Here is a 20,856-nt window from a genome sequence, read left to right as displayed (position 1 = left end):
CTCTCTCTCTCTCTCTCTCTCTCTCTATATATATATATATATATATATATATATATATATATATATACACACACACACTAGGTATATCATATACACTAGGTATATCATAAAAGAAACTTGTTTTTATCGACGATCTTCAAGATAGAAAAATACAGAACCAAGATATTACAATGATCGTAGGTATATCATATACACAAATATTGACTTGTTACCCAGCCCGCTTAACCCGCCCATTTTGCCACATACACAACAACAACAAAAAAAAAAAAAATGTAAACCAAAACAACATAAAAATGAATTGAACCTTACATACCATCGTCTTCAAACTCAGTTGGTCAACTTTATTTGTGAGATAAGCATGTAGAAGACCGATACTAAAACGGTAATAGAGGAAGGCAGTGAAACTTAGATACGTTTGATTCCTCTAAAGATACCAAATCTGAAAATTTAATTACTGAAGCATTAGCTTATTTTAAGGACTGCAAGTATAACCGCAAAAAAAAAAAAAAAAAAAAACCTAATGATTAGAGGATTGAAGGTTGATTCAATCCAGTAGCAGCCGAAGGCTCAATATTCAGAGGCCTAATATCAACTGGTGCAGTGTGTTGGCCCGAATCCACTTTAGAAACCTACATTAAGTTTTCAAACAATGATTAATACTTAAAAGCAACTAACATCCTAACCAATATATTTGAATCGAAACAAATGATTATTGTGCATAATGCACTTACTAATGTTATTTTTACAGTAACTACTACAACCTCACACAATTGGTATTTCTCATTAGTCATTACAATCCCTCTACCATCCTGTCTATGTGACATATAAGGCAACAAAAGTGATATATCTCTTTCATCATAACCATTGGAATTAAACCCTGAATCAGTGTCTTCCTTTTGCCTCTTTTTAGATGGCATAATTTCAAACAACAATGTGAGTAAAAAACCTAATAAGAAACAAATGCATCAGGAACTACCCAAATAAGGCTATCATTGAAAATTAAAAATTCAGTAACAACATATACAACAGAAAGCCAAAAAAATTACAAAACTCTTGAGTAGTAGGTTTTTATTTATTTACTTATAAATAAATAAAAAAAAAAAAAAAAAAAAAAAAAAAAAAAAAAAACCATATAACTTACATACAATAGCTTCCACTTGACAAAATATGACTACTATCATTATGTATTTTAGAAAAAATGTCTAAATATAATTATGAATTAGATGATAAAGTAAAAGACTTTACCATGAAAATTAACCTCCGTAGGGTCATTTTTTGCTGCTGACCTTCAATTGCACTGATGCAGCTTCTCTTTCAATTATTGCCATGTTCGATTTCAAATATTGTAATTTTGATTCTGCTGCTTCAAGTTTCACAATAGTTTCGGGTCGAACGTATACCAATTTCGGGTTGCGATAACGGAAATCATACAACGAAAATAATGGAATCAATCAATATAACGGAAATCATACAAATCAAAATCAATGGATTGAATATCATAAGGTTCAATTATAGCATGGATTCAAACACAATTACCTCAAATATCATAAAGAAGAACCTTTACTTGACAATGTCCTGCCACACACAAAAAATAAATTTATAATAAATTCGTTCAGGCAATATCATAAACACTTAGGGTGTCATTGCGTCAAAACAATAAAATTGATCATGAATGAATATTTTTCTCTATATATATAACCAAAAAAAAAAAATGCACATTTTTTGTAAAATATATTTCTATACCTGATTTAAGCCATTGTGATGTGAATCTTCAAGGCACTTCAACAAGAGTCGTTATATCCAGTGAACGCAAATCATATACCTTTATCCTACGTTTACACAAATCGATTTTGAATATGAATGTAAATATGATTCGATATTGAGTTAATTAATTGAAAACTTCAAACCAGCTGAGATGGGTTTTCGAATGCCTATTGTGGATTCAACAATTTGTTGACTGAAATAATACCAAAAAACTTGCTGGAGAAATCACGAACTCAAAATAAGTTGCTAGTGATGTTCAATTGATTCCCTAATCAAACCAACTCGAAATCGTCAACAAAATAGACAAAAATTGTACCGTTCTGTTCATAAAAAGGTAGCGATTTATTCTGCAGTGGCAGAGAGGGTTATTATGGGCGCCGGAAGCCACGATCGCCGGTGTAGTTGTTGTGGGGGTCGAAGTTTTAAGAGAGAGGGTAGGTTAGCGACAGTTTTGTTTGATTTACGGATTAAAAGTCATTTTGTTTAATTGACGGATGTTTATGTGACACGTGGCGTCATTTGAGCATTGTTAAGGGTATTTAATATCACTAATCAGAAGTTAACATGTGGATTAACTAATTAGATAGTGATTAGCAGAAGGACATGTGGTGGTAGTGTCCTTGTGCTTTGTATGATGTATAAAATAAAATAAGATAAGATATAGATATATAGATATAGATAGATAGATTTATATATATGGGAGAATCCAGTGAAACTTTTTTAGTGTAAGAACTCTATGAACTCAAAAATACACTGAAATTCGAACAAAAAGGGGAACGGACGAGCAAAAAAGGGAGACAGACGAACAAAAATCACGGTAGTCGAACAAAAAAAAACACGGACGAACGCTGATAATGCTAAAAACGAACATATATTTCATAGCATTATCCTTCCAAAAAGACAAGCTTTTAGTTGCAATTATTCTATTTACAAGTGATATTCGTTTAAATAATAAAAGGTGAAGACAAAAGACAGAATCCACGATTTGAAGACGCAAATGACCAAAAAGCTCAAATGTACAAGATACAATCCAAGTGGTTCAATTTATTGATGAGAAACGTCTAAAAATTACAAGAGTACAAGCCGAGAAACGCAAAGTACAAGATTTCAAAGCCTACAAAAGGACGTTCGAAAATCCGGAACCAAGACATAAACCGAGCATCAACGCGCGACTCAACGGACCTGAAATTACAAGTCTACTATGCACATGAATATAATATAATATATATATATATATATATATATATATATATATATATATATATATATATATATATATATATATATATATATATATATATATATATATATATATAAAATTATATATATTATATTATATAATATATAATTCGCAGCAGCCCACGTTTTAAACTCATCATGAGCAGGAATTGGCGGCCATGCGATCGCATGGCCAGCATGAGTAAAACTCATGCGATCACATGAGCCAGAAAGTTGGGTCAGGTCCTATAAATACCACGATATCTGGACGTTTTATTTACACCTTCATCAACATCTGATCTCTCACTCTCTCAATATATATTTATATTTTAATTATAATTTTAATTTTAATTTAAGTTAATAATAATAATAAGGTTATTGTAGCGAATGTATTAAGGTTTTTTAAGTCGAAACTCTGTCCGTGTAACAATACGCGATTAATACTCATTGTAAGTTATGTTCAACCTTTTTAAATTAATGTCTCGTAGCTAAGTTATTATTATGCTTATTTAAGCCGAAGTAATCGTGATGTTGGACTAAATATTAAAGATGGAGTTATTGGGCTTTGGACCATAATTGGGGTTTGGACAAAAGACCGACACTTGTGGAAATTGGACTATGGGCTATTAATGGGCTTTATATTAACTAAATGATATCTCGTTAATTTAATATAGAGATTTATAATTTGACGTATTTATATATAACCACATACGCTTGACTGGGTACGGTGGGCGGAATATTTATAAATACGAATAATTGTTCATTTGACTGAACACGGGGATGTATTAATAATCAATGGACTCATTAAAACAGGGGTGGATTACATTCAAGGGTAATTGCTGTAATTGTTAACAAAGTATTAAAACCTTGAATTACACGCAGTCGATAACCTGGTGCAATCATTAACAAAGTATTAAGACCTTGTTACAGTTTAAGTCCCCAATTAGTTAGAATATTTGACTTCGGGTATAAGGTTAATTTGGCGAAGACTCTCGCACTTTATAATTATGACCGATGGACTATTATGGACAAAACCAGATGGACTTATTAAATAATCCAGGACAAAGGACAATTAACCCATGGTAATAAATTAAAATCAAAACGTCAAACATCATGATTACGGAAGTTTAAATAAGAATAATTCTCTTAATTTATATATCATCGTACTTTTATTTATCGTCATTTTATTTACTGTCATTTTATTTATCGTACTTTTATTTATCGCACTTTTAATTATCGCACTTTTATTTATCGTCATTTACTTTACGCTTTACATTAAGTTATATTTATTTTTAATATTTTGAATTAGGACTTAAAATCGACAAACCAGTCATTAAATTGTAAACCTCCCCCCCCCCCTTATAATAATAATAATACTTATTATATATATATATATATATATATATATATATATATATATATATATATATATATATATATATATATATATATAAGTTGTAAAATAAATATAGTGTTAAGTTTTCAGCGCTCCCCGTGGAACGAACCGGACTTACTAAAAACTACACTACTCTACAATTAGGTACACTGCCTATAAGTGTTGTAGCAATGTTTAGGTATATCCATTCTATAAATAAATAAATAACTTGTGTAAATTGTATCGTATTTAATAGTATTTTGTAATAAAATATAATCTATTTCGTATACACCGCTGCACACATCATGTATTTTTGGCGCCGCTGCCGGGAAAAATACGCCGAAGCGAAACGCTATATTCTAAAAAAAAAATATAAGTTTTTAATCTATTTTTGTAAAAATATAATTTTTTTATAAGTTTTAAATATATAAAATAGAAAAAGAAAAAAATATATATAAAAGTTATATTTTTAATATTTAGTGTACAAAATTAATTCTATTTTAAGTTTTTAAAATATAAGTTTATTATATGTTATATAATATTTTCTATAAATTAAAATCAGAAAATTAAAATCAAAATAAAAAAAATTAAAACAAAATTGTAATCGGGCTTAGTATTGTAGCAGCCCAAAACCATTTCTGGATTTGCAGGCCATGCGACTGCATGGAAATGTAACACTAAACTCATGCGATCGCATGACTTGAGTTGACAAGTCCTGAACCTCAGTCTGTCGAATTAGGGTTACGGTTTATTATTATTATTAATATTAATTAATTAAGATTAGGGTTTAATTTAATAATAATTAATTTTATTTTTAATTAATTTTGTATTTTAAGTTTTAATTAGTTTTTTTATTTATAAATTAGTACTTTTATAAAATAATAATATAAAAATAATATTTTTATAAAAATTGTATTTTTATAACTTTAGTTTTATTTTTATATTTATATATCTTTTTAATCGTTTAATTCGTAATTTGTATATTTTTCGTTCGTAATTAGTTTTAAACTTAGTTTTTGCCGTAGTTCTTTTATATTTCTAGATCTTTAAGCTTTACCGTAATATCCCTTAAGTGATTTTTCTTTAGAACTAGATTTTAGAAGCCTTAGAAATTTACGACATCGCTTATCGCTTTAGTATTTAATAGATTTTAGTGCCTTATTTGTAATTGCCGTTTTTCCTTTAAAAGTGCATTATAAATTTTAATACCTTTAGAACTTTATTCGCAACTTTTAGTTTTAAGTTTTTAGACGCTAAGTTTTAGACGTAAAACTTTAATTTCTAAGTTTAAATTGTTTTTCGACGATTATTTTTCGACTTCTTATTTTTCGAAGCTCTTTTTCTTTCTCATTTCTACTCTCTAGTTTTTAGGACATAGACTTTTTATTTTCTTTAAATTTCGACGAAAAAATTATTTTAAGCGATTACATTGATAGACATCCAAAATTTTCTGCTTCGTAGTAATAGTTGGATTTGTTAGTGGCTGAGTTGTGGATTTTCCGATTTAAAGGATCCTGGCTCCCTCCTGCATCTTTTGACTATTCGAAACGTGGGCAAAAGCAGAAAAGTCTATTAATTTGATAACTTATATAATTTCTAATAAGATATTCAGTGAATGCACCGAGCAAAACGTTCACCACCTTTCATACGTTCACCTCCTGTAACTCGATCAAGACATTTAGCCAATATTGTCGCCGTTAATTTTTCTTTAGAATCATCATCTAGTCGAACGAGTACTCCAATTCAAATTTCTGATAATCCATTTTTTGAACCCGACTTCACAATTGAGGACCCGGAGGATATTCAAGGACAATTCAGAGATCCTGAACCACTAATCATTCCTCCTGAACCACAAATTATTCATCCGGAGATTATCGAGGAAGAAATCATTAAATCAGAATCTTCTAGTGATTCAGATTCAACTATTCACAATATTGCAGAAACATAACCTCTAAGGATGGAAGACCAAATGAGAGCCACACGCACGGGCCAAGGTCATGCCATTACTCAACCAGACATTAATGCACCAGATTATGAAATCAAAGGACAAATCCTACACATGGTAACTAATCAATGCCAATTTAGTGGTACACCAAAAGAAGATCCAAACGAACATCTTCGAACCTTTAATAGGATTTGCAGATGATACATGTTATTATGTTCAAACTATAGATTCACATGCAGAATTATTACAAGAATTTCCAGAATTACAAGGAACGGGAGAATGTTCTTTAGGAGAAGGAACTGAACCAATTGATGAAGCTGAAATGTTAGCTACACTCATGGCTAATGAATACGAACCAACAATAGAAGAACTTCAAATGCTGAAAGAGGAAGACAAATATCAATACAAATCATCGATATAAGAACCACCGATATTAGAGTTAAAGCCACTTTCAAACCATTTGGAATACGCTTATTTACATGGTGAATCTGAATTACCTGTAATAATCTCCTCTTCTCTTACGAAAAATGAAAAATCTCAACTTATTTCTGTGCTAAAAGCTCATAAACCAGCTATTGCATGAAAGATTCATGACATTAAAGGTATAAGTCCTTCGTATTGCACACATAAAATCCTTATGGAAGAAGGTCATAAAACATATGTGCAACGCCAACGAAGACTAAACCCAAATATGCAAGATGTTTTTAAGAAAGAAATTATTAAACTGCTCGATGCAGGTTTAATTTATCCCATCTCTGATAGTCCATGGGTAAGCCCAGTTCAATGCGTACCTAAGAAAGGTGGCATCACTGTCATCACAAATGAAAAAAAAAAAGAGCTTATTCCTACTAGGACTGTAACAGGATGGCGTGTTTGTATTGATTATAGAAAATTAAATGACGCCACCAGAAAAGATCACTTTCCCTTACCTTTCATTGATCAAATGTTGGAAAGGTTAGCTCGGAATAGTTACTATTGTTTTCTTGACGGTTTCTCCGGATACTTTCAAATTCCAATCACACCCGAGGACTAAGAGAAAACCACCTTCACGTGCCCTTATGGTACTTTTGCTTACAAACGCATGCCATTTGGATTTGCAACGCCCCTGCAACTTTTCAAAGGTGCATGATGGCGATTTTTCACCACATGATAGAAGAATGCATGGAAGTTTTCGTGATGGAAGTTTTCTTACTAGTTCGACGTCATACACTATATTTCATTGTATATAACATCGAACTGGGGGACTTAATGATACGCATATCCGCAAGATTGTGTGAATGCGCATCCAAAACCCTAAAACCGCACACAAAGGCATATGTCACGGGTATAGTCGCACCTTGTGCGCCTATACCATCTGATGCGAGTTTCATATACTTGCATAAGGATCCAGTATATTCTAAAAGAATGTACGGTATAATCAATTCGGATTCTTTTCCTTAAATAACGAAAGTTAGTTGGGAAAAGATCATATTTAATTAGGGAAGAAATTCTACCGAAACCCTAATTCGTGAGCCTATAAATACATAGCTCATGAACCCTAATAGGGACATTCATTCGTTTACTCATACGTAAACCACAACATACAAATCTCCATCGTACGAATAAAGCTTCTTACGATCTTAAAGACTTTCAGGTATGTCTTGAACTATAAAACCTTCATGTCTTTGGGCCACTCAATCTCGTATGCTAGGTTGTTGGTGGACTCTCAAATCGGCCACCCTGTCGGAATCGAAACGATACCGATATGGATTATCCATGACTAAGTGTCGGAGGTTCGAATATTGTTAGTCCTTAAACCCCTTTATGCACTCAAGCGTAGGTTCACCTTGACCCCATGAAAATATGCTTGATCATTAATCTTGAACGAATGCTTATTAGATGCGAAAAATCAAATCTAGTACTTAATTGGGAGAAATGCCATTTCATGGTTAAAGAAGGCATCGTTCTTGGTCATAAAATTTCAAGTGAAGGAATTGAAATGGATAGAGCTAAAGTAGATGTAATTGCTAAACTTTCACATCCCACCAATGTTAGAGGAGTTAGGAGTTTTCTAGGGCATGCCGGTTTTTACCGACGTTTCATAAAATATTTTTCTAAAATTGCCACTCCTATGAATAAAATCCTTGAAAAAGATGCTCCATTCATCTTTTCGAATGAATGCATTAAATCTTTTAATATTCTTAAAGAAAAACTCACTAATGCGCCGATCATGATAACTCCAAATTGGAATCTACCATTTGAACTCATGTGCTATGCAAGTGATTTTGCAATGGGAGCCGTTTTAGGTCAAAGAATTGAAAAACGATTTCAATCTATTTATTATGCTATTAAGACGTTACAAGGAGCACAAACGCAACTACTGAAAAAGAACTCCTTGCTATTGTCTTTGCTTTTGACAAATTTCGTTCATTTCTCGTTCTAGCTAAAACGGTGGTCTATACCGACCATTCTGCTCTTAGATACCAATTTTCAAAACAAGATGTCAAACCACGATTAATCCGTTGGATCTTACTCTTACAAGAGTTCGATATTGAAATTCGAGACAAAAAGGGAGCAGAAAATCTCGCCACTGATCATCTTTCTCGTCTTGAAAATCCCGAATTAGAAGTTCTAAATGAATCGGCCATACAAGATAACTCTCCTGATGAATATCTTTTGAAAATCGATTATAGTGACATTCCATGGTTTGCAGACTTTGCAAACTACTTAGTATGTAGATTCCTTGAAAAAGAAATGTCGTACCAAAAACGAAATAAATTCTTTAGTGATATAAAACACTATTTTTGGGAAGATCCACATCTGTTTAAAAGCTGTCCTGATGGAATAATACACCGATGCGTATTCGGGGATGAAGCTAGTCAAATCTTAAACCATTGTCACACAGGACCAACAGGAGGACATTATGGGCCTCAACTCACAGCAAGGAAAGTCTACGACGCTGGATTCTATTGGCCTACAATTTTCAAAGACGCGCACCTTCTTTGTAAATCCTGTGATGCTTGTCAAAGGACCGAAAAAATAAGTCAACATGATGAAATGCCACAAAATGTCATTCAAGTATGTGAAGTTTTTGACGTTTGGGGTATTGACTTTATGGGTCCATTTCCAAAATCTCATAATAATCTCTACATTCTCGTTGCCATTGATTATGTATCTAAATGGGCGGAAGCACAAGCTCTCCCAACTAACGATGCACGAGTTGTAGTCAACTTCTTAAAACATCTTTTTGCTAGGTTCGGAACACCGAAAGCTTTAATAAGTGATCGGGGTACTCATTATTGTAATAATCAACTTGAGAAAGTTCTCAAAAGATATGGAGTAACTCATAAAATCTTAACCGCTTATCATCCACAAACAAGTGGACAAGTTGAAAATACCAACAGAGCATTAAAACATATTCTAGAGAAAACTATAGGATCAAATCCGAAGGAATGGTCCATGAAATTAGAGGATGTACTTTGGGCTTTTCGAACAGCCTACAAAACTCCAATTGGAACCACGCCTTTTAAACTCGTTTACGGAAAAGCATGTCACCTTCCAGTAGAAATTGAGCACAAAGCATTTTGGGCTTTGAAGACATGTAATCTTGATTTGCATGAAGCTGGTCGTCTACGATTAAGTCAATTAAACGAATTAGAAGAATTAAGACATGATGCATATGAAAATTCGTTAATCTATAAGGAAAGAACGAAGAAATTGCATGATAAAAGAATCAGAAGTTCAAAAGAATTTAAGGAAGGAGACATAGTTCTTCTTTTCAATTCACGATTCAAGCTATTTCCTGGAAAATTGAAATCAAGATGGTCTGGACCATTCATAGTCAAAAGAGTTTTCTCATACGGAACAGTAGAATTAATAAATTCAAATGGGATTGAATTTAAAGTTAATGGTCACAGAGTCAAACATTACATACATGGTCCGATGGAAGTTGACAATGAAGTTAATCACAATTTCACCACCAAAGAAAACCCTCAGAATGAAAACATAAATATGTTTTCAATGACATCTGAAAATCCAAAATTGGAAGACGGGGAGGTTTCAAATTGGAGTGATGAAGAATAATTTCTATATAAACCTCCCATTTCAAGAAACAAAGTAAAATATGAACAAGAAGTCCAAGTAGAAGTGGAAGAACCAAGAAAAGATCACCCGGAAAAGGTTAACAAACCAACTCCACCTCCTAAATTAGGAGACCCAGGTGAATTTATCATTTCTTGCTTACTTAATGATGGTGCTATGTATAATGGGCTCGCAGATTTAGGAACAAGTACGAATGTTATGCCTCTTTCCTTATACAAAAGATTAGGTGTGGGTAAATTAAGACCAACCAGCATAGGTGTTCAATCATTTGACCAAACCATTAAACACCCGGTTGGAATAGCCAACAATATACTTGTTAAAGTGGGAAGTTTGACCTTTGTTGCAGATTTCATAGTTATTAATATGGAGGAAGACCTTGATATTCCTCTAATTTTAGGTCACCCATTTTTAGCATCCACCGAGGCGTTCTTTGATGTAAGAGAGGGTAGAATGACACTTAGTGATGGTGACAAATCGGTCACCTTTGTGAATCGAAAGTCTAAATCTCCACTAATCAAAACTGTTAAACCAATAAAAATGCCTAGGTGTGGGGAAGATGAAGTAACACCTAATGATGACCTGATAACAAAGAACCCCGTTGTTGATACGAAATTAGATGACCCCGTTTTTAACAGTTCAACGAAGAAACTTTATAAACGGATTCAAGATGTTAGGATTAAGGGGAACTTTAAGTTATGTAACCGATTAGTATCCAAATTATCGCCTAAAGAAAAGGCAATGTTAGTTGAATTTGTGAATGTTACAGAGGAAATCAACAAATGGCTTGAAGCAAAAGTCAGATATATGCAAGTTATTGATGGTCCAATTGAAATTAACAATGAAGTTAATCACAAGTTCGACACCACAGCTAACTAAGTGTGGGGAGAATCGAATCTTTTAAGGATAATATAATATTGTCTAGAGTTAGATGTTCTGTTTTCATGTAGTTCTCGAGAATGAAATCCGAATGGTCTTTCCCTAGCAGACCCTAAAGAACTAGTCTTCTCCCCCCATTCTGAATTTTTGTGTTTTTAGGTTTTACGAGATGAAGAATTCCTTTGATTTGAACCATGGTCTACTACTACACGCTATGATTACTAAACGTAATAATAACACTTTTCCGAGTGAACTGGTGTCAAAGATAAGAGGCAAAATGGACGAAGAAAGGAAAGAACTCAGGAAAGAACATAATAAGATACATTTTGGTAAAGGAAAATCAAAATCCGCAACAAAAAGAAGAGCACGACACCTTGAAAGATGTCATAAATGCGGAAAATGGTCACACGAAGGGAAATGTTCGAACAATCAAACACATTCCAATTTTGAATTCGTTACTCTATGTAGAGAAGGACCGTTCATATGTTTAGAAGAAAAGTTATTGAAAACTCGAGGTTACACTTATGTAGCAATGGAAAACCAAATTGAACGACTCTCCTATGAGTCGACTAAAGCATGTCTCTGAGAATTCTATCTCATAGGTAAGTATGTACAGTTTTTATTTTATTTTTATTTATTGCCTTTAACCTTTTGTTAATAAACGCTGAATCATTCGCTATAATGTATTAAATTGATATTCAATAAAATTAGGTATAATAAACCGAAATCATTAATATCAGACTAAAATTTAATTCATCAATGCGAAATTTACCGTTTATTCATAAGGTATAAATATCTTTAATCAATCAATTCAAAATATTTCAAAAATTCGTCAGGAGTAAAACTAGATAATATAGCCGAAATTACTTTAACCAAAAGAGGAACGTATATTTTTGTTAATATTTGATTGATTAAAGTGGGATAAAAGACCAAAAAGATTTTTATTTTATTTTTACCTTGTTTTCTAAATTAATATATAACTATAAATATAATTTAATATAATTTTATAAAACTAATGTATAAAAATATTAATAATATTTATATGAAATTTTATTAATATATTTTTTATAAGTTTTGTGTGAATTTAAAAAAAAATTTTACTTTATTTCATTAAATTTAAAAAAAAATGATTTCTAAAAATTCATCGTGATTTGAAGACTAGGTCGTTGAACCGAAATTGCTTTACCCAAGGGCGGGGCGACAAATTTTGTAGTTACTTAGATTTGGGAGGAAGAAGGTAACGATTTCACCCCTAAAGTCTTTAAATTCGAATTATAGTGTTCTTGAGCAAATTTTTACGTAATTTAATTTTGATGATTTCTAGCTTAATTGTAGTTAAATTACTTGTATTTTATGCTTGTATAGCCTAGATTGATGCTATTTAACATGATTAGAAGCTTTAAACTTCAAATTTTTAACAATCTAGGGTTTGTGTTCTTGAGCAAATTTGGGGCTTTTTGATATAAACAGGTTATGGCCGATTTTTGTTATGAATCATTGCTAAATTAAGTAGTATAACATATTTAGGTTGCTAAATGATCCAAATTTTGATCCTAAACATGATTTTTGAGCATCAAAGTGGACTTTTAAGTCTAAAATTCATGAACTTGATTATTTTGATATGAATGCCATTTGAAACTTGTTTAGTAGCTAATAATGATTATTTTGACATGTTATTTGAGATGAATGCTTATGAACATTGTATACATTTTCATATATGCTTATTTGAAAAAGTGTAGATTTGTAAAATTGTGAAAATGTGTATAGGTTTAATATGGAATTAACATGTCGTTATAATTATTTTAATTAGTTATTTTGCTAACACTAATGCATATTTTGATGCATAAAATTTTGTGTTTAATGTGTTTTGCAGAGAAATACAGATACTGATGGTGGTGGTTCGTCTTCTAGACAAGCTGATCAAGAGCCACAACCAGAGCCACAACAGGAACCACAACAACAACATCACTATGATCAACACCTACCATATCATGAGCCGGAACCACTATTCATAGCCAATTATCGTCAATTTCAACTTCACGAAAGGATTACGCACCTACTTATCAATGAACAACAAATACACCCCAACCTAAGATTCGATCGTTGTTGGACAGAGTACCCGAAATTTCAAAAGAACATGCACATCCTCTACCACAAAAATATTGAGGTGCCACGGGTAATCGATTGGGAGCCTTTGGAAACGGTTGACCTAGCTGACTCGGTTAGAGGTTTACTAGTTCAAAGGTATGGTAACTCTATATTTAATGACTGGATCCTCCTATTTACCACGCGTAGAACTGTATATAGAGAATGGTGTGTTGAATTGCTTAGCACTATAGAGTTAAATAATCAGGTTACTATGTTAGAAGATAAGAGTTTTATTAGATTTTTGTAGGAGGTAGGATGTACAGGATGTCCATGTTGGACATGGCTAGAGCTTTACTTATCTACACGCCCGCTGAGATTATTACACCTGATTGTAATAGTTTAATTTTTTAAGGTGAAAGAGTAGATAGAAATTTTGACAGTAACGCCATATGGAGGCGTATGTCAAAATTTAATGAGTTTAAGCGGGAAGGAAAAGACTCCTACCTAGTTATTGATAGAGCCGAACTTCGGGTAATACATAGATTTTTAGCAAACTCAATTACACAACGAGGTAGAAACAAGGAGAAAATGACCCTAAACGATTTATTCTACCTTAAGTGTATTCGAGACCCGAGGGGCTTTGTTAATATTCCTTATTGCATTGGCCACTATTTGTCTAAAGTTGTTGAGGGTATACAAGAAGGAAGCATTATAGGGGGAGGCATTTTTGTTAATCTCATTGGAGAGTATTTAGGTGTAGATAAATACCAAGGGGGTCCGATGCTCGAGATTGGGGGACAAGCCGAGAGTATAGGTTTGCAGGTTTATCATGGGGCACAGGTACTATTAAGAAGACAAAATAGGGCAGTACCATATCCGGGTCCCCGACCACAAGTGGAAAGAGGGTCGGACGAGGAGATGGAGGAAGCAGATGACGTTAGGGATGTCATTAGGGATAGTTATACCGATGTCTATTAGCGTATAGAAGAGTTGGAAATGAATAACGAGGCTCGGCATCATCATTATGAGCAGTGGAGAGCCACGAATGAATACGAGCAATCCAGGCGACGCCAACACGATAGATGGCAAGTTCATCAGCACCAAATCATGAGCCATCTATCATATCAGGTACCATAAAACTACATTCCGACTCAACCTGCATACTATCCACCACATCAGCCTGACATGCAACCGCCCTATAATGTATACGACCCCAACCAAGCCTATCAGAACACCTACAACGAGCCATGGAATCCAAACGATAACATGAACTGGAATCCATATCCAGATTGATAGTGTTCCATTAGTGATTTCTTATCTTTTTATTATTTTTATCTATTTATGTTTAAACATTTAATATTTTAATACTTTTATGTAATTTTTAACATTTTTATTATTTTGTTACTAATATTTCATATTTATAATTTGAAAGTGGGATATTAAGTCCCATTTCAAATTACATTGCATGTTTATATTTGTATTGTATGTATATTGTCAATTGTACAAAACAGGGTAAAACAATGAACTTTCAAAGACTGACAATAAGTTCAGCAAAAGCAACTAATTTTGACGACAAGATGCAAAATATATGTGAAATAACAAATGACGGAATGAACAAATGATGTGCACCATTTATCATTCAAACAAAGAACAATATATTTGGAAACTTTGGTAAATCTTAATCATCTTTTTACGCTAATCGCCCTCATGAATTTAAATTTTTACCGATTTCTTGCAAATGAGGGCATTGCAAGATCTTAAGTGTGGGAATGGATTAAATTCTTTTGGGTTCTAAACATTTGACTTATACACTTGGTTTAATAGCCACCGTTAAATTTTACTAGTAAAGCAGTAGTTGTATTAGAATCTAGTGCTCTCTGATAATAAAGAACAGCCCTAGTCTTATATACTGACTACCCACTTCTAGTAAAATTTTTAAAAATTTTCAAATAAATGAATTCAAAATCTTGTTTATACTTATTTATGAACGATAAAACTAGGTATTAACACCGAAATTATTGTTACCTCGAAAAGGACATAAATTGAGAAACAACCCAAAACGCTTGAATTCATTTAAAATGGAATAGAAGAGAATAAAAAGGCAAAGAAAGAAAAATAAAAGCCAAGTGTGGAAAAAATTTACCAAGTTATTTAGAACATATATCACATATTTTTGTACAAATAATTGAAGATACTTTTGTTTTGGACGATATTAATCAGTTTTACCCAGTTTATTGTAATATAAATGGAATTTAAAAGGAAGTAAAGTCTTCTGAGAAAAAGAAACACACTTCTTGATTTCGGTCAGGAAGTTATCGTCCAGACCAGTCGTAGAGTCTACAAAAAACCTTGAAAAGTTTTCTCGAAAATCAGCTGGAAATCCACGGACTTCAGCATCAAACAGGTTCGCCAAGTGGTCAGACTTATCCTAACCATGAGAGGATATGTCTCGTACAATGGGGGGCACCGTGCAAATTAGCTTATAAGACTAATGAATCAAATCCCCAGAAAGGATAATCTCCTTAAAGATCAAAAATTAGCTTTTAAGCCTGATATTACTCAATCCTTGAGATTGACCTTAAAGATTGAGAATTACAAACTCATAGAATTCGATGATATCTAAACTCGAGCTTGAACGAGAAAATATTTTGATCAAATTAAAACCGATTTGTTTTTTGAAAACCTATTTTCAATGCGTTCATTACCATTGAACGTAAAATTCTGAGAATTTATTAGAATTCGTTAGGTAACCTGAACCAAATCGGGTGTCAACCGTAAGAACGGTAGTTGCATAGCATGGTCGAAGACAGGACCTTGTGCTAGACTGAAAAACTATAGGGTGATCTTTACTATTTGATGTTATGCGAGGTGTATATAAAACAGCTTTAAATTTTACTAGGAAATACTATTAAATACGATACAATTTTACACAAGATATTTATTTATTTATTGAATGGATATACTTAAACCTTGCTACAACACTTATAGGCAGTGTACCTAATCGTACAGTAGTGTAGTATTTAGTAAGTCCGGTTCGTTCCACAGGGAATCTTTTTCACAAAGCTTAACGCTATATTAGTTTAAATTTATAAAAATACAAATATATATATAAGTAATATTATTATTATAAAGGGGGGTTTTTACCGTTTAATGACCGGTTTGTCGATTTTAAAACTTTAGTCGCAGTTAAAACCAAATGTAAAATATTAAATAAAAGACTTAATTTAAAGCGTAAAGTAAATAACGATAATGAAATTACGAATAATAAAAGTGCGATAAAATAAACTTGCGATAATTAAAAAGTACGATAAAAAGTGCAATTAAATACAATAACAATAAATAAAAGTGCTATAATTAGAAGTACAATTAAATATAAAATAAAGGAAATTAAATATGAAATAAAAGAATTATGCTTATTTAAACTTCCGTAATCATGATGTTTGACGTGTTGATTTTAGTTTTATGCCCATGGGTTAATTGTTCTTTGTCCTGGATTATTTAATATGTCCATACGGATTTGTCCATAATAGTCCATCAGTCATAAATACAAAGAGCGAAAGCCTTCGTCAAATTATTCTTATTCCCGAAGTCAAATATTCCAACTAATTGGGGATTCGAATTGTAAAAAGGTTTTAATACTTTGTTTAATGAATACACCAGGTTATCGACTGCGTGTAAACCAAGGTTTTACTACTTTGTTAACAATTACACCAATTACCCTTGAATGTAATTCACTCATGTTTCAACAAGTCTATTAACTATTAATCCAGTTTCGTGTCCGGTAAAATGAATAATTATTGGTATTTATAAATATCCCGCCCACCGTACCCAGTCAAGCGTATGTGGTTATATATAAATACGTCGAATTATAAGTTTGTATATTAAATTAACAAGGTATTGTTTAGTTAATATAAAACCCATTAATAGCCCATAGTCTAATTTCCACAAGTGTCGTTCTTTTATCCAAACCCCAATTATGGTACAAAGCCCTAATTACCCAATTTTAGTAATTAGCCCAACATCATGATTACTTCGGTATTAAATAAGCATAATAATAACTTAGCTACGAGACATTAATGAAAATAATATAAACATAACTTACAATGATTAAAAATAGCGTAGCATTACACGGACAGAATTTCGACTTACACCCTTACAACATTCGCTAACATACCCTTATTATTAGGATTTAAAATTAAAATTAAAATTAAAATTAAAATATAAATATAAATATTACGTATAGATATAGAGAGATTGATATATTGGATGATAAAAATGATCAGAATTCGTTAGGTTTTATAGGGATTTTCGTATTTGGCTGCTCCGCGAGTCGCGGCATTTTTGGCCTCCATACTCCGCAACTCGCGGAGTTCGTAATTCCAGCTCACAAAGGTTTGTCTTTTAATTTGCCGACGTTTTATAAATATATTATAATATATATATATTAATTTTAAGAATTAATTATATATTATATTATATTTATATACATAGTTAACTTGTAATTTTTAGTCCGTTGCGTCGAGCGTTGAGAGTTGACTCTGGTCCCGGTTCCGGATTTTCGAACGTCCTTGTGTGCAATTTAATATCTTGTACTTTGCGTTTTGAATCTTGTACTCTTGTAATTTTGAGACGTTTCTTATCAATAATTGGAACCTCATTGATTGTATTTTGTACTTTTGAGCTTTTTGGTCGTTTGCGTCTTCAATTCGTCGAATCTGTCTTTTATCTTCACCTTTTATTATTTAAACGAATATCACTTTTAAATAGAACAATTGCAACTAAAAGCTTGTCTTTCTTGAGGAATAATGCTATGAAATATATGTTCGTTTTTAGTATTATCACTATTGCTCATACAAAGGATAGTAATTGCATCCGACACGTTGTGGACCATGAACATCTGCATGTCATTAGACATTGCCTTAACAGTTGCTTGTTCAACGCTTTCCTTTACAACCGGACGGTAGTTTACCGAAAGGTAATATACGGAGCAAGTATACTTGTAACGACCCTGGATTTTCCAACTTATATTTATTAATATTTATTATTAATACTTGCGCTTTAATAAGATGTATCTTTATACGTTTTACTTGTCACAGTGATTGACTTTACATGTCCCGACTTGTCTTTGTGACACACGTACTTTTCATGAATAATATTTCGAATATTATTTACATTCATAATTAATTATTATTAATTATTTTTAATTAACTAATGCAAGTAGTTAATTACTTGGGCTTTATTTATATAATTGTTGCATACTTACATGGGCTCATGTGAATGGACTTGGAAGCCCATCCTACTTTCTTAATGGACTAGTTGTGAGCCCAACATATTACTAGTAATTCATTAAGCTTAAACTTGGATTAATTAGGTTAAGTTGGAGACAAATACTTTAAGAATGCAAGACCTCTTTCCCATACATTTAACTTATTACTCTTTCTAGCTTTCACCATTCTCCCACACTTGAAAGTAGTTTTTGACCTTCCCTCTTTTGGCCTTGAAAACCGTCAACCATATGGTGGACAAAGGGAGTTCCATTTTCAATTTTTCTTTGCTACTTATTTGCTACTTTCATTTCATTTTACACACTCCATTACTTACACTTCTTTTACTCTCACTTTCCTCTCAAACTTGTGAGTAACAAGACTTTATTTTCTTTCTTTTTTCTTCCTTAAAACCGAATATCATCATCATCATTCTTACTTGTTTTGTTACTTGTTGTTTGTTGTTAAAGATCAAGTTTTCTAACTTGTATCTTCATGTAATCTTAGTTACTTCCATCTTTTGTTTGATTAAGAACCAAGAATAAGAATCTAAACTTGTTAGTTTATGGTTCTACACTTAAATGTTTTAAAGATCTAAAGGTTCATAAGCCTTATAATCATACTTGTGTTCATGTTTTGTAGACTTGAAGTTTATTTCCTTAAGATCCAAACTTTGATTTGAATCTTCTCAAGTATGAAACAAACATGAACATAATACTTGTAACTTTAGTTTATTTCTTCCTTTTGTAAGTACTTTAAAGTTGTGATATTGTTAATTTGATCAAGTATTACTAGTTAAACTTGATCTCATATTTCTTGAAACTAAAGTTAACTTTATAAGTTCAAGAACATGGAAGTATAACTTTCTAGTTATAACTTCATACACTTGTGTTGGATCTAAGTTTCTATAGCTTATGGTCTTCCAAATTTGTTGTAAACAAGAGCTTATGAGCTTATATACATTTTACAAGATAAAAATCTAAGTTTCATAACTTATGGTTTTATTAAAGTGTAGATCCAAGTTTTGTAACTTAGGATCTAACTTAAGAACACTAGATCTAGACTTTCTAGTCTAGGATCTTTAAAATCTAACTAAGATCTAAGTTCTACAACTTAAGATCTTGTTTATTTAGTTTACTTTCAAGTTTATAGCTTAATATCACTATTATAACTCATGTATGTGTCGGATCTAAGATCTTGATGTAACTTTGGTTCATCAACCTTCATACAACTCTTAAGTGAGTTGTGCTACATATCTTAGACTTACACTAGTGTCATGACGGTCAAAACTTGTTAAAGATGATGCAAACACATCAACGAGTTGTACACTTGAAGCTATAAGCATCAAGGATAAGAACCGTGATGAGCATCAAGCACCAAGAACCCACCGGAACACTTTGCTTGCTATTTTCAGGAACTGATCAGTAACCTGGGCTACTGGAAAAGTTAATTTCCAGCTATTTCGGTTTGAGTAGATGATTTTCCATTTAGGCCTCGTCTCAATCGGAGTTACGGTTTAGGATTTATGGCCTTCCGAAAGTCACTACACCCTTTTAACGTTGTGCTGAAATTTCTCACCTACTCGCACTTAAACCGTCGCTACAGTCAAACGAAGACGAGTTTGGTTCTGTAAATTGGTCAGCAACTAGGGAACTCATATAAGGAGCATGGCAACTAGTCTCACCTCATTTCAGTTTGTATAGAGGTCGTGGTGACTGAACGAAGTCAGCCTTTATTTCAAACTCTATTCTTGATTGAAACTTACTTTACACTTTTTGATTGATGATGAATGATGATGATACTTAAGACCTAATTTACATACTTTTAAATCTTTGGGAACGATTTACTGACTTAGTAACTTTTTACTTAGGTTTAGGACCTTCCGGACCAACTACTTGCTTACTTTCCCGAATCAACTTTACTACTTTTCACTGTGAGTTATAGCATCCCTTTTTACTTTAACTATTTTAGGAATGAGAATACTTGTGCATTTTACGCTTTACATACTAGGCACGAGTACTTAAACTTTATATATGTGTAGGTTATACAACGGCATAAACTTTCCCCTTAGCTCGGTAATGTTTAGTCATTGGTCTTTGAGCCGGTGAACGCGAATCTTAGATATGGATCCATAGGGTTTGACATCCCCACTCGGGCTAGTAGTGTCATGACCCGAAAAATTTCGACTTATTTTGAACCAAAATATATATGTAATTTAATATTTTCGACACGATAAGCAAAGTCTG

General features: G+C 32.4%; 1 long non-coding RNA gene across 3 annotated transcripts; it reads right to left on the bottom strand.

The window, feature by feature from the left end:
- Positions 1 to 313: 313 nt before the first annotated feature.
- LOC139862997 (uncharacterized) lies at positions 314 to 2,397 on the bottom strand. 3 transcript variants are annotated; one of them, XR_011764356.1, is made up of 7 exons: positions 2,081 to 2,397; positions 1,908 to 1,980; positions 1,744 to 1,829; positions 1,537 to 1,575; positions 1,246 to 1,360; positions 518 to 629; positions 314 to 439 (listed from the first exon to the last, which is right to left on the bottom strand). It is a non-coding gene; the product is annotated as an uncharacterized lncRNA (long non-coding RNA). The 3 variants fall into 3 exon arrangements; XR_011764355.1 differs by having other exon boundaries at positions 1,908 to 2,397; XR_011764357.1 differs by having other exon boundaries at positions 1,932 to 2,397.
- Between the last annotated feature and the right edge of the window lie 18,459 nt (positions 2,398 to 20,856).

The sequence above is a fragment of the Rutidosis leptorrhynchoides genome, chromosome 8, assembly GCF_046630445.1.
Source record: "Rutidosis leptorrhynchoides isolate AG116_Rl617_1_P2 chromosome 8, CSIRO_AGI_Rlap_v1, whole genome shotgun sequence".
NCBI lineage: Eukaryota > Viridiplantae > Streptophyta > Magnoliopsida > Asterales > Asteraceae > Rutidosis > Rutidosis leptorrhynchoides.
This window is presented reverse-complemented; position numbering and strand designations above follow the sequence as displayed.